This window comes from Chrysemys picta, chromosome 9 (genome assembly GCF_011386835.1).
Source record: "Chrysemys picta bellii isolate R12L10 chromosome 9, ASM1138683v2, whole genome shotgun sequence".
NCBI lineage: Eukaryota > Metazoa > Chordata > Testudines > Emydidae > Chrysemys > Chrysemys picta.
In genome coordinates, this window is record NC_088799.1 from 39,335,651 (window position 1) to 39,350,110 (window position 14,460).

Here is a 14,460-nt window from a genome sequence, read left to right on the forward strand (position 1 = left end):
TTTAGTACTTCATTCCAGGCTATTCTAGTTTCAGTTAATTTCTTTCATCAACCCTCAAATTCTTGGCTATAAGGTAGGACTTTATCCATGGATATTTTTGTAGTATCACAATGGAATGGAATAAATGTCTAAGACTGAACTAAATGTTTCAAAATAGAAGCAAATTACTGTTAAGAATGATTACAGTACAATGAACTTTAGTTGCCAAAACTTTTTGAAGGTGAGGGTTATGGTTGATCTGGTTTGTTTCAGCTTCTCAATCTTGCAACCTACTTTAAGCTTATTTATTGCCTTAATTTTAACATTTTTTAAACAGTAATAACCAAAAAGTAAAATACAAATCTTGTGACTTCCTTAAGATGCTTTAACAGTCAGTTGCCAGACTTCAAAAGAAGCGCCCGAGTTTCAACACCAATAAAGCAGCTATCAGTAAATTCTCTGTAGTTTTATTGGGCAGTTAGAGAGCTATAACCCACTAAAGACAAGACATAAATGGTTTAAAGTTACTTGCTATATTTTAATCATTCTCCATTACTAGTATATCTGTCTGATTAACCATATCAATATTTTCATAACTCATTGCTCCTAAAAACGTATTGAAAGTTACATATAAATGTCAATGAAACTTATGTTAATGAATTTGTAAAAGTCTCAGTATGCTCCAAAAACTGAATGGGCAAAGATTTGCAATCCACACTCTTTGTTTCAATTTGCCAGCATGGAATTTGCATCAGATTGGAGAAGAATCCTGGACAACACATACAGTCTCAAAATGCTTCATCAAATAGCTCAAGGAGCATTTAGAGTATTCATGTTTCACTGCAAGAAGCTGGAGCAAAATAAGAAAATGCAGTTCATATTCCAAAATGTAATCAATCCAGACATCATGGCATGACTGATGCTAACATTAGGTTAATTGAAGAGGTCAATGTACATATTAATTTAGGGCAAACATTCTATGAATAAGTTCACTTGTGCTCAGCCCCCACCCCCAGCCCTATGTGGAACTTAATTCCCAATTAAATGTTCAAAATAAGGGTCAAGTGGGACTCAAGTGATGCATAGAATTTGTGCTAGCCCTACGCACAGGAGTGAATTTAAACTAATATGAATAGCACCTATCTGTTCATCAACTTTCTGGCCAAAAATTGCCCTTGAAGTATAAAAGTTACAACTGCAGCTTAAACTGTGTCATCCCCAGCCCCAAAATTTGTCAGCATGCTGTTTCCACTCCCTACTTGGTGGCATCCAAAAGCTTATATTAAAGTATTAGCTTGGTCTTTGTTACTTTCTAGATGGGAGTAAACAGCAACTTCCACCAGCTAGCAGGACAAGCTCTTTCTCGTCTGAACTAAAACTAAAGGGCCAGACCCTCAGCTGATGTAAATCAATGTAACTCAATTGAAGACAGTGGAGCTACATGGATTTACACCAACTGACAATCCATCCCATAGTAGATAACAGGATTGACACTTTGTTCAGAAAGGTGAGATATTTATCTAGAATATCTAAATTATGTAGTGAAAACACTAAACCCGCTTGTTAAATCATACTTTACTTCCTCATATGGGTAGTGCCACCACTCCATGTATGGTAGATTGTGTCATTTCATTTGCTAATTACTTGCTTCTAGCAAAAAATTTACCACCCACAGACATTTTCTACATTTGTTTGACACAGCAGCATTTCTGTTTATACATAAATATTGCCAGAGGACATATCTTATCCTTAACACTTTGAATTTATTGTGTTTAATGAACTCTCAAAAAGTAGAATTCAACTTAAGAAAAATCAAACAAAGCAATGAGAAGTAAAAAATAAATACAGTGAAAAAATATTCTTTACCGACAGCTTTATTATAAGTATTTGCTACCACAAGAAACTCATAACAAAAGTAACAAATGTTTCAATATGCACTTTTTTACATAAACTAGTCTTATAACATTATATTCACTGCTGGAATATAGGTTAAAGATTCATTTGGAAATGATACATGATAGTAAAAATTTCTTAAGCAAATTAAAAAATATCCATCATGATACAATAGGGCAAACAGAATACACAAGGAGATGGGCAGATGTTTTAGATCACTGGTTTTAATTACATGAGACTTTATGTTCCATGTCAGCTGGCACAAAATCACTCATTGGGTGGAAGCTAATGTACTGCTTCCTCTTAAAGAAAAGCTACAAAGCTCAAATGAAAACAGAGTTAATTCTAGATTTATATGCGATTCCCCTCCCGCCTAGCATAGAAATGCTGGTTAGCTATATTTTTACATGTACACACATACACCCCATCACCTACTCTCCATGCTTACTGGTGAACAAAAGGTATTCCAGAATACATCCCTGTTTATTTATCTAGCACAGATTTTCCTATTCTTCACATTATATTGTCCACACTGAGTTTCATGGCAGGGGTCGGCACTATCATGTTGCATGATGGACACTTGACAAAATTACCATACTTAGTGACGGACAGAGGGGGAGGGCAGGATTATGTCATTCAATTTTTTGAAAAATTACCGTGGGTTTCAAAATTTTTACCACGGACACGATGCTGATCCATTTCATGGTGGGTTCTATGCTTCACCTCTTTAGCTTTAGGAAGCTCATCATTAGGTCCCTGATCCTGCAATAAGCTCTATGCTGTAGGACCCCTCTGCACATGCAGAACCTCACTGGCATCAGTCCATATATACAGGTCATGGCAGGAGTGGGGCCTAAATGGCACAACTGATGCCATGGGTGGCAATAGGCATTTAGTGTCTACTGTCACATTCTGGGGTATTTTTAGCAAGCTGGGAATTGCCACAGAGGATTTCACAGAATAGACTACTTGTATTTTTAAAGGTTACTTAACTCATTTGGATGCTGAAAGTTCCCCTAAGACGTGGTGAATTGTGTGCCTGTAGGTGGAGAATCTTCATTCCATTTTCCTTCCACCGTTTATATTGAAAAATATCTATTTAGAAAAAATAGAAACACCTAGCTACAACTGATTTTAAAATAAAGTTATGGTTAGGGTGACCAGATAGCAAGTGTGAAAAATCGGGACTGGGGTGGGGGGTAATAGGAGCCTATATAAGAAAAAGACCCAAAAATCGGGACTGTCCCTATAAAATCGGGACATCTGGTCACCCTAGTTATGGTAGTACCATCTATCCCTTCAATATCTTCTCAAGGGCCTTCCAGGTCTGTAACCATAACAGCAGACTCTAAATACAGACCGCAATGAAAGCCGCATAGTATATAGCCATGTATGCATCTGTAGAAGCAAAAGACACCCACTGTGCACATTTTTGGGCATTTCAAAAATTCTATTTGCTTTAACAATTAATTTATCAAGCTGTGCCTAATAGATGCCTAGAACACCAGTTTTCAATTCCATTGATATTCACAAACATATTTCACATCACAGATTAAGGCACATAGCTATTTATAACATGACCTAAAGTTACTGATAAAGAGAACATGCAACTTTATGCACATAAAGTAACTGAATTAATCCATATTGGAACCAGACTCTATCCCACTCTAAAGAACAACATATATTTTCCCCACTTTCTTCCATGTGTGCTCATGTACAAAGTCTAATGAGTTACATCTGGGAAGCCAGGCAGTCTTGCAGTGTTTAAAAACATAAAGACTTTTAATTCATTAATTCTTAGCATGCTACACATTCTGTCTTTGGAACTGATGCACAGTCAAAACCAAATTCTCCTCTTAGAACTACATGACCATCCCAGTTCAGATATTCTGCTCTTCTCACATGCATTTGACTCCCTTTTAGAGCTTCACACATGCAAAGAGTACAGGCTATTGGAGTCAAAATCCACCATGTGGGCCTGAAGAAAAAGTCTAGTCCTCGGGCTGTATAAACGCAATGAGGAGGGGATCTCAATATGGACAGACAGTTAAAATATTCCTGTGCTACTGGCTGTGGCTGGAACACTTTTCAAAGTCAGTGTTTTTTTCCATCTATAAACTATGGAAGGAAGCTATTGCAGGAAATACATCATATTTGTGCCCCTCTCTCAATTTTTCTAACTCATTAAGGGAAATCCATTGTCTAAATTCTAGGTTAGATTCATCGAGTATGCAGTGGCAGGGGCTGGCAAGGTGGGGCAGGAATGCAAGGACTGCTCTCTACTTTCATAGGGAGGGAAGAACAGACTAGGGGAAGCCATAGACTCCATCTACTCTTCTAGTTCATAATCATAGGTGCTGGCCAGATCCTTTTAGAAGTATGGAAGTTTATATGCTCCTCCTACACAGTGCTATGGGATGGTATCACTGCACCACCTGCAAGGTAGGGCTGTGTCAAACTGACACAATCTGGCCTTATAGCAATTGCACTTGTATCAGCAAACAACTTTTGACTTTAGGACAAGGACCCCTTTTTATGGTTATTTTTCACTTCCGCAACCTACTGAATAACAACATTGAAGTAACATTCTGTAGTATAAATGTGAGTATTCATCTGCTTGTAGTGTGAGATCATTTTCTGAAGTTTATCATAAGACTTACTCTGTGGAAACAGTGAAGAGATAGAAAGCATTAGGCAAGGTGAAGTAGCATTTCATAAATAACGAATAGCTCCAGAACTGGGTGCATTGTCTCAGCTGGCCCTAAGCAATTACCTGAGATGAAATACATGCTGTAACACTGCTCTGCAAAACTGCTAGCAGGCTTTGTTTCTTACAAAGCCATGGCATTTTGTGTGAGAAAGTGCCCAGCAAAACATTTTAGGAATGTAGCTCACCCCTTTCCTTCCTCCCACACGAAATTAACTGGATTTTTTTTTAAATACTATGAGTCACGTGAGGGCCTGACAGGATTTAGACTGCAGACTTCACCTTCTCCCCATTCAGCTCTACAGTATTGGTGTATGGAATGGTATGCTAACTGGCCCCCTCTCCTATCACTCTCCAATGTTGTGGAGAGATCATGCTCCCTGCTTCCTTGGGGATGCAAAGACTCCTTATATCCCTCTGCTTCATCTACTCATTTAGCAAGAGCATGGTTCTATATAGGATTTAGCCATAACTAATTTACCTTATGAGGAAGGTAAATGCCATCTTAAATTTACAGATAGGAAGAACTAAAGCAGAAGTTGTAAATGATCTGCCCAAGGCCAGAGATGGAGTCGCTTACAAAAACTAGGTTAGAATTAGAGCTAGTTTAAACACACACACACACACACACACACACCCCACAACAACAAACAAAAGCAGAACCCTTAAAACCATTGTCCATCAGAAAATGTAGTTCAATCAAAATCTTGTTGATTTTGCCAAAATGTTTCATAGAAAAAAAATGTAAAAAACATTCCAATAATGTTGAAACAACAGATGACACTAAACTGGGAGGAGTGGTAGATACGCTGGAGGGTGAGGATAGGATACAGAGGGACCTAGACAAATTAGAGGATTGGGCCAAAAGAAATCTGATGAGGTTCAACAAGGATAAGTGCAGAGTCCTGCACTTAGGATGGAAGAATCCCATGCACTGCTACAGACTAGGGACTGAATAGCAGTTCTGCAGAAAAGGACCTATGAGTTACAGTGGTCAAGAAGCTGAATATGAATCAATAGTGTGCCCTTGTTGCCAAGAAGGCTAACGGCATTTTGAGATGTATAAGTAGGGGCATTGCCAGCAGATTGAGGGACGTGATCGTTCCCCTCTATTCAACATTGGTGAGGCCTCATCTGGAGTACTGTGTCCAGTTTTGGGCCCCACACTACAAGGAGGATGTGGAAAAATTGGAAAGAGTCCAGCAGAGGGCAACAAAAATGATTAGGGGGCTGGAGCACATGACTTATGAGGAGAGGCCGGGGGAACTGGGATTGTTTAGTCTGCAGAAGAGAAGAATGAGGTGGGATTTGATAGCTGCCTTCAACTACCTGAAAGGGGGTTCCAAAGAGAATTGGATCTAGACTGTTCTCAGTGGTACCAGATGACAGAACAAGGAGTAATGATCTCAAGTTGCAGTGGGGGAGGTTTAGGTTGGCTATTAGGAAAAACTTTTTCCACTAGGAGGGTGGTGAAGCACTGGAATGGGTTACTTAGGGAGGTGGTGGAATCTCCTTCCTTAGAGGTTTTTAAGGTCACGCTTGACAAAGCCTTGGCTAGGATAATTTAGTTAGGGATTGGTCCTACTTTGAGCAGGGGGTTGGACTAGACGACCTCTTGAGGTCCCTTCCAACCCTGATATTCTATGATTCTATGAAATACCCTATATCAACACTAAACATTTAGATTTTTCCTTTTGAAATGACTTCTCATTACACATTTTTTTAAATTTTGTATTCTATTGCATATAATAAAAGTGAAAATCAGAATAAGAGATTTCAGTGTTGCCCAAACAATTTAGTGGGGGAGAGGGAGATTTTCTTTCACAGAGAATTTCAAATTGTTCAGGTTTCTTTTTGAATCAGAATGAAAACAAGTTTTGGAATCTCAAAATCCTTAATGTCATCCACACAGCTCTAATTAGAAGTCAGCAGTTTGTGGTTTCTAGTCCTTGCTAAAGACCATATTTCAATCAGCCTTTTGATCAGGGCCGGCCCACAACATTTTGGCACCTGAGGCAGGGAGCTCAAACGATGCCCCCATGCCCCCTTGCTTGGGCCAAAACTTTGAAAGGTCTCAATTCTCCCTTCTTCCTGTTCTACTCCTCTCACGATACTGCTCTGCTACCTACCCCAATAAAGGAGAACTAACAACTTAAAATGCCTTGTTCAAAAATTTTAAGTAACACTTAACTTTCAAACACCTGAAAAGCAAATGTAACTTTTCTTGTCTGCATAGTAAACACTGGCATTTTTATGTTTGAATAATCAAAGTGGTGCTTTCCGTGCCTTCTTGGTTGCAAAGATTTGAACTGGGACAGCTCATGCTCTATTGAGAGGGTTGCAAGGCTGACCAGCCTCTCCTGTGTCATTGTGGAGCATAGATGTGTTTTTATTAACTTCAGCTTGGAGAAGCTGCATTCTCCACTGGCAACTATTAAAGGAAGCAGAGCAATAAAAGCATTTGGAAACAGGGTGGTCATCCTAGTTGTGCACATACATTCCAGAACAGCCTCTGGAGTTGATCCTGCTAAAATGTATCTTGAAAAGGCTTTCAGTTCATCACCTAAATAACTCACATCAATATCGCGCATGTAATCATGTCAACGCTGTCTCTGGTGCCCTGCATTGCTGGTGTAGATCTTCTTCAGGTATAGTGAGGAGTTTTGGAATATCATACAACATCCCAAATATACTGCTGCGTTCCTTGAGCTGCATGAAACATTCTTCAACTGACTATATTGCACAATCTAGCACCTGGTTAAAGAATTAAACTTTGAATTGTTGTTTGGGGTCTCTTATGGGATTATCCTGTGCCTCGTAATCAAAATGTCTTCTTCGGTGACTCTCGTATTCTTGAATGGGTGGGAAAATAGCTTCAGTGTGAAATTCCTCTGCCAACTTCTGTGCACTCTTCAGAATGTTTTGAAATCCCTCATCTGACTAGTAAGACTGTAAGTATGACTTTGCTTTGTCCAGTTGTTCCATTGCTCCAGATATATCAAGGTAGTGGTGTGTCTACATTTCTTGGGTGGTGACTCTTCTTAGATGCTCCTGGAGTACAGCATCAAACTCAGCCATCAGCTCCACAATTTTAAGGAAGTTTTCATTGTTTGGCACATACAGCTGATCTGAAGTGCCACGTAGTGCTAGGTTTTGGGTAGCAAGCATTCTCACAATGGCAATGAGCCTTTTCAGAACATTTTGCCAGTAAAGAGAGACTGATGCAATCTTCTCTTGATGCTGATCATCTATGGTGGCCTTTAACCTTACTCTCATCTCAAGCTCTTTCCACCTATGCTCTCTGGTGATTTGCTGCCTTCTCATGGCATGCCAGATTTCTAGCCAGATTTTTCCAGCCTTTTGTTCCTGTAGAACCCAATGTGGCTGGAACATTAGAATGGAAGAGTTTGCAACAAAAACAGTATGCAGCATTCTGGGTCTTTGAGTGGACTTTCCCAGTGATGAGCTGCTAAAATCTTAACAACCAGTTCCCTATAAAAAGTTCTGTGCCACAGTATGTATTTTTTGTACCAATAGGGTTACCATACGTCCGTATTTTCCCAGGAGGAATTTTTAAAATTTAAGACGGACGGACGGCGATTTAAGAACCAAAAAGTCTGACATCTCCAGGTAAATACGGATGTATGTTAACCCTACCTAAATTTCTTTTTTAAAAAGATGGGCTTGAACTAGAAATGAGCTCCGTTTCACATGTGTGGGTCCCCGCCACTCCCTGGGGGTGTGCTAGGGTGACCAGATGTCCTGATTTTATAGGGACAGTCTCGATTTTTGGGTCTTTTTCTTATATAGGCTCCTATTACCCCCCACCCCGATTTTTCACACTTGCTGTCTGGTCACCCTAGGGTGTGCACATGTGTGGGTCCCAGCTGCTCCCTGCCCCCCTCATTGAAGCAGGTGTGCAGGGTTACTGCCCTGGGAACTGCAGGGCAACAGTGGACATGGGGCTGGCTGCAGACAGGGGCATGGGGCAGGGCTAGCTGGAGGCAGGGGATGCAACACAGGCTGGCTGCGGGCAGGGGCTGGCTGCGGGCAGGGGGTGCAGCAGAGGCTGGCTGTGGGCAGCGTGGTGGGTACTCACACAGGGACAGCAGCTCAGAGCAGCAGGACGCAGGCCAAGCCCAGCAGAGCAGCCGGGGACCCACCAGGCAGCAGCAGGAGCCCCGGGGCCAGAGGTCCGAGAAGCAGCAGCAGCAACAGGGCCAGGAGGCAGCCCACATGGCTCCCTCAGCGCAGCGCCCCCCAGTGGCCGGGAGGAGGAATTACACGCTTCCCGGCGGAAGCCCATCAAAGCTTCCCTCGCAGGGAAGCCAGTTAACAAGCGATTCTAAAACCGCTTCAAAATTTAACAACCGGTTTGTGCGAACTGGTGCGAACCGGCTCCAGCTCACCACTGGCCTTTCCACTTTGTCACCATTGGGTTTTCACACCAGTAATGTGTTGGATGGAAACTTCTATTTTCATTGTCTTTGGGGAACATGAAGTTTTTCACTTGCTCTGGCCCATGCAGTACAAGGAAGTCCCTCAGGCTACTGCTCAAGTGGGTCCACAGTCCTGGATCATCTAGACTTAAGGAACTAAACTCAGCAGCAGCTGTTTCTTACACCTCCACCACACTCTTCTCTGATCTACACTTATCTTCAGGAATGTGCCTGGTCACATCCATTTGAGATGGAGATATGGATGCTGCAGTAGCTGCCAGGTCACCTGCACTCTGACTAACTGGAAGATCAGGCATCTCCTCACCACTCACATCCTCTCTGGGGCCGGAAGGCTCACTGTGAACATTTGTGTCTATGTATCTCAGGAGAGCTCCTTCCTGCTTAGATAGAAAAGCTTCCTTTGCTTTCTTTCTTTTTCTGAATGCTGCCCCAGAGGGGTGTTTTCTTCTTTGACTCATGACTGCTGTTCTGTGCCAGCTATAGTGGCTCTCAACACTCAGTTGAAGGGGACAAATAAGCAGGCTGGTAGCAAGGCCTGAGTGAGGGAAGAGATCAGCGTCTTAATGGCCTAACTGGCTCCTACTACTTCAGTTGACTGCCTGTTCTCCTCAAATGGGTTCAGGGAAGCAGCAGGAAACAGGAAGCTCCCTGAGAAGCTGGTATTAATCAGTCCTGGCTCCTGGGGGTGCTAGAGAGGTACAGAAGAGGCTCCTCCTCCTCTCTCTCGCTGCAGCTCCTGCTGCTTTCTGTTATTCCCTCTCACCTTTTCTCCTGCCTGCCTGCCATGTCTCTTGTGCCCTCCATCCTCCAGCACAGCACTCCACCATCTCTGTGCATCTAGCGCAGAGAGAATACATATGCACTAGCAGCGGACACAATTTTCTACACTCTGTGTCCTAGTGGTACCCCCCCACAAACACAGTCTGGCACCTGAGGCAGTCCCCTCAGTTTACCTCATGATAAGGTCAGCCCTGGTTTTGGTGTCAGATGGGAAGAAAAAGGAGGTGACAAGAGGATCAGATCTGTCATGCTTAAAAATTCAGGTGTTCGCTCTGCCCCCTTCTTCCATGGAACCTTTGAGAGCTATTTACTTGCAATTGAAGATTATTGTGATCATTGAAATGGCACCTCAAGTAGGTCTTATTGACGGTGAACAAAGAGTACATACATCTATTCTCTCTTCCTCACTGAGAGCATGTTCAATTAGTATGACTAAGTCAAATTCATCTACCTCCATTGAACTCAATAGATGAACTTAGCCTTATCTGTTTTGATCTGTAGAGAGAATCCTGCCAGTGAAGCTAAACAGAGAAGCAGATCAATGTGCCACTCTTTAAAGAATGAAGCACTTTAGCTAGGTATTTATCAGATTAATTCCACTAAGAGTGCAAATTCCAGATTATTTTTATGGTCTGTTTTACTGATGGTATCTGGTTAGCTCCGCTACTCTAGCAGTATGCACTGAGGAATGGTCCCATAAGTTGCTTTTTAAAAAGCACACTGTAAACAATCCAGCTCATATAAAGACCTTTCCACCTGGAATTTGGTGGCTAAGTGTGATGGAGCCTCAAATGTTATTACTCCCACCAAAAGACAAAAGCTTTCCACAATGAATTTTCCTCAAAGCCTTAAAGAAAGGCTGTTGCATGTGAATCTGTCAAAACGCTTCACACTTAGCATCTGAATGTAATTATGCCATTCAAAGAAAAATTATGCAACATTGATTACATTTGCATTTACAACTCTAGGCTGCTTTATGAAAGAAAAAACAAACAAACTTTGAATTTCTTGGAGTTTCACTAGTCATAGAAGCAACATCTTGCAAGGTAAAAAAGACACAGTGTTGATATTTACATAGTAAAAGAAAGTTCAGGTCAAAGTTCATGACACAAAGGTACCGGTATTTATGAAGACAGGGCAGTATGTTATATATCACTGACAGAAAGCCCATCATTTACCACTAGTACATAAAGTTTTTCCTTCCAGTTTCTAACAGATTGATTTTTATGGAAAATGACAAAATGGGAGAATATACCTGTAGCTAATAACCAATGAAAGCATTGTATGAAACCTATAATTATTCTGTGAGACCTTAGTGCCTTGGATCAGTGCCAATGCTAGATGTTTACTGAAAATTAAAGTGCTCTTATTTTTCTGGAACCATACTTGCACTGTCTTAAATAATCCGAGTGACTTTTTTCTTGGGGGTACCAACCCTGTGGTTAATTTTGTCTCAGGGGAACATGAGCAAGACTATGTTAGCAAATCTGTTCATTTATACAAGCAGAACTTTCAATTACAAAATGCACATGGAAAAAGTAGCAACAAATTGTACTGGATTAAGCCACATAAAGCTAAATTTTGATAAATAAACAAGCATTGAGTATTTGAGATGATGTTAGTTCCCCCACATAGATAAAGTGTCTATCTCGCAGCCAGAAAAAATATTCCAATATAATCAATGTTGGTAAGTAAGTCACTTCTCAACCTTTCCATTCAAACACTTCAGTTGTGCTAAGAATAAGCAAAGAAAGGTCAAATTCTGATTTTATGCAATGCTATATGCCAGCAAGACAAAGCAATTTAAAAAACAACCGTATTGTACTCGGTTTTCTCATTACAAATAAAATATCCTAGATTGAACCTTGTTGTTCGAGTAGCACACAGCAGTGAAAACTGTTTGGTCACCCCTTACTGTGAGAAATTCAGAATAAAACAAAAAAGACCAGATCCACAAAGATAGCAACTAAATGTAAAAAACAAATGCCTTCGGTTGCTGCCCTGTTTTCCCTGTGAGGGAAGCATGTGAACATGGTGGCACCACAGATTTATTTTTTCAAACCAAGTAAGGGATGACCACACAGATATTGGCTGCTGAAAATAATTACATGGGTAATGTTACTCCAAGATTTTTAATTCAGCTGAATATTTAGGATTATCTTATAAATAACTGCACTGGAGATTAAGGAATTAATTGTCCTCCTGAAAAAATTAATGGTTCAATAAAATGTCAACTTTGTAACTCGGGTGATAAAGAGAAGGTGGAATGGCCAGTGTAAGGTGGATCTATTCTTTTTGGGCCTGATTCAAAGCCCATTGAGATTCCTAATGACTTTCACAGGCTTTGGATCTGGCTTTTGGAGCCATCCCAGATTGTTATTTTTTGTTAAGACATTTTCACTTACATTAGAAGCACATTTTATTTTACCTATTTTACCTCTGTCAAATCCTTTCTTGCCTCTTCAGCCATTAGACATTTAGAAATGATTTTAAAGTCATTTTACTTTCCTTCACATAATTGTTCTAGCAGATTCCCCATGGCATCATGCTTCAAAAGTTATATACATTAACCCCAGAAATCTGAATGTTCTGGACAAGTCTAGTTCCAACTATCTTCACTTTCTCTCTAACATCAACAGCTTCCTGGAGAGCCAGTCCTCTGACAGCAGCCACTGCTTTTTCAATTTCCAGAGCTTAGTGTTAGTTGTGAGTAGATTTTAATGCTTTCTCTGCTCAGGAAGCCATTCAAACTGATGGAACTGGAGAAGCACTAATTATGGAAGCTAGAGCAATTGCTTGTTTTGGGAGGCAAGTCCGACACTACTTATGCCCAGACACTGCAACAAGCTTTGCATGGGCAGACTCTTGCATCAAACATGGAGCCCCATGACTTCAATAAGACTTCACAGGTATTATCCCTCATGAAGCTTGTTGCAAGGTTGAGGCCTTACTTAACATGCCCCATGTTTCCTTCTGGGAATTGATTTTGCTTGGTAATCTCCTATATACACCTCTACCTCGATATAACACTGTCCTCGGGAGCCAAAAAATTTTACCGTGTTATAAGTGAAACCGCATTATAGCGAACTTGCTTTGATCCGCCCCCGCGGAGCACTGCTTTACCGCGTTATATCTGAATTCGTGTTATATCAGGTCACGTTATATCAGGGTAGAGGTGTAGTTTGGATCTGCAGACAATTCTGCGAAGGTGAAAAGAAGGTTAGCAAACCATAACTGTATTGCTTTTTCCATCTATACTAACTGGCAACTCCTCCTAGGAGTCTTGTAATAGATTAAAGAGAGGTGGACAAGAAACAATGGGGTTTGTGGAGTAGGCTCTATATAGCCTCATCTAGAACATTTGGAGTCACAAGATATTTAAGCTGCACCTAATGGTTAACTAGTTTAAAAGGTTCTTGGGACTTATGATGAGTGGTATACAACTCCTGCAGCAGAGATCTTCTGAAGAAGTATGTTGAGAAAATTCCAGGTAGCAACATGTGACTTTCCTTTGTCTAATTAATCCTACATACATGTTGAAAGCATAATCAAAATTTTCCTGAACCTCATTTGAAACCCCCCTGATATTAATCCTCCTACTTCCTGTTCAAGATTGATGTTCAGTTTATACTCTGAAGTGAAGGAATTCCCCATCTGCATGCATCCCTAATGATACAGCATTGCATAATTCCCAGGTGCATTTTCTAATGGGATTTTCACTTTCTTCTTAGCATCAAATATAGACCAATTCCAAAATTAGGATATTGGTCTAGATCAGTGGTTCCCAAACTTGTTCCGTCGCTTGTGCAGGGAAAGCCCCTATCAGTCAGGGCCGGTTTGTTTACTGGGCAGGACAAGGGACATACTGGCCGCCACTTCCAGCAGCTCCCATTGGCCTGGAGCAGTGAACCGCGGCCACTGGGAGCCGCGATCGGCCGAACCTGCGGACGTGGCAGGTAAACAAACCAGCCCGGACCGCCAGGGGCTTTCCCTGCACAAGCAACGGAACAAGTTTGGGAACCACTGGTCTAGATGGTCTAAGGGATATACCTGAAAACAATGGTTCTAATGTGAATAGACTACTTTCAAAGCTTAATTTAAATTATTAGAATTATAGTACTAATTGCTTGCTACATTCTACTGTAATTTGCATATACATTTGTGCACAACCAGAATCCAACCATAGAAATTTAGCAAAATCCAACTGCTTATATTCTAATCTAGGGTAATTCAAATTATTATTTTTTTAAAAGTTAAACAAAAAGAGCTTTATGACGAGTTTGAGATCTTGCCTGCAAACTTTCATGATTGTGTCTTGCCCCTCTCACCACAAGCACATGCTGCAATGTAGGTTTTAATAAAAATCGGTTTCTCTGCATGTGAGTATAATAGCTGCTTTCACAAAGTGCAAGACAGTGGAGAGGCTACAATAAAGGTAATATTTTCTGACCAAACCAAAACCAGGAAAATCAGAAGGAAAGAAAGATGGAACATAATTATTCTGTAAAACTGTGTGTGTCATAAAAACTTGGGTTGGTTCAGACAGCAAGTGAAGGTTCTTAATTTTATTTAAAAAAAATACAAATATTGAGCTAATAAACCTATATGGACTTTAATTCAAGGCTTAAGACAAAAATCATG